Source organism: Arachis duranensis, chromosome 1 (assembly GCF_000817695.3).
Source record: "Arachis duranensis cultivar V14167 chromosome 1, aradu.V14167.gnm2.J7QH, whole genome shotgun sequence".
Classification (NCBI taxonomy): Eukaryota; Viridiplantae; Streptophyta; class Magnoliopsida; order Fabales; family Fabaceae; genus Arachis; species Arachis duranensis.
In genome coordinates, this window is record NC_029772.3 from 82,177,780 (window position 1) to 82,178,732 (window position 953).

General features: G+C 40.1%; 1 long non-coding RNA gene across 1 annotated transcript in view; it reads left to right on the forward strand.

Moving 5' to 3' along the window:
- Positions 1-380, forward strand: part of LOC127744769 (uncharacterized) — a 2,439-nt gene extending 2,059 nt beyond the window's left edge. The window contains exon 3 of the long non-coding RNA XR_008005825.1: positions 94-380. This is a non-coding gene — a long non-coding RNA (uncharacterized LOC127744769). The remainder of the gene's footprint in view (positions 1-93) is intronic.
- Positions 381-953: the final 573 nt, after the last annotated feature.

The window sequence follows — 953 nt, forward strand, 5'->3', positions numbered from 1 at the left end:
GGCTTTCCTCCATTATTATGTATTATATATGTGGAAGCTGTTACCATGCTGGGGACCTCTGGTTCTCACCCATGTGGATTTTGTGGTTTTCAGATGCAGGACGTGAGGTTTCCCGCTGAGGCATGCTGGAGACTTCTAGATTTGCGAAGATCCTTTGTTCTCGGGGCTATGTTTTAGTTTATATGTTTTGTTTAGATACTTTTATCTCCATTAAATAATACAAACTGTGATGACTCCTCTTATGGGAGATTTTGGAGAATAGGTTTATGTATTTGTGTCCCTTTGGGTTTCCTTTGGGGTTTTCCTTATTTTATCATATGTATATATTGCTATGCTCGGACCGGTTATCTTCGCAGCCGGATCTTGAGTATTGATATTCCTATTTTTGACACTCCTGTGTATATATATAATTCTCGCGTTGGTTTATCCTTATTCGTTACGTTGTCGATCGGAGTGTTGCGCTTTAGAGTTACGATGGTTTTTGTTTACCCCTTTTTCTACAAAGGCTCCTAGTTATAATCAATCATTCATACTACTATATGTACTAAATTTTCATTTTAGAGGTCGTAATACCTTGCCATCTCTGAATTATGACTTAAGCATAAGACTCTGTATGGTAGGGTGTTACATTATGGTATCAGAGCAGTTCGTTCCTGTAGAGCCTGAGGGATGGTCTGATTATGCTTCTGTGCATTCTCTGTGTGTGTGTTATGTGCTATTAGTATATTTGCTTGATATAATTGGCATAAACGTTCATGAGCATGCATTTGGGACTTTGAAGCACTAGACTTCCGATATTGAGACTGATCAACTTAATATCGATTGTTTGGTGTGTATAGGAACCAGATTGCGCCTCGTGGACGCGGTAGAGGTAGTGCGAGAGGTCGTACGAATGCTCATGCGCCGGAGAATAACCCTAATGACCCGGTGAACCTTATGACTACGTTGGAAAA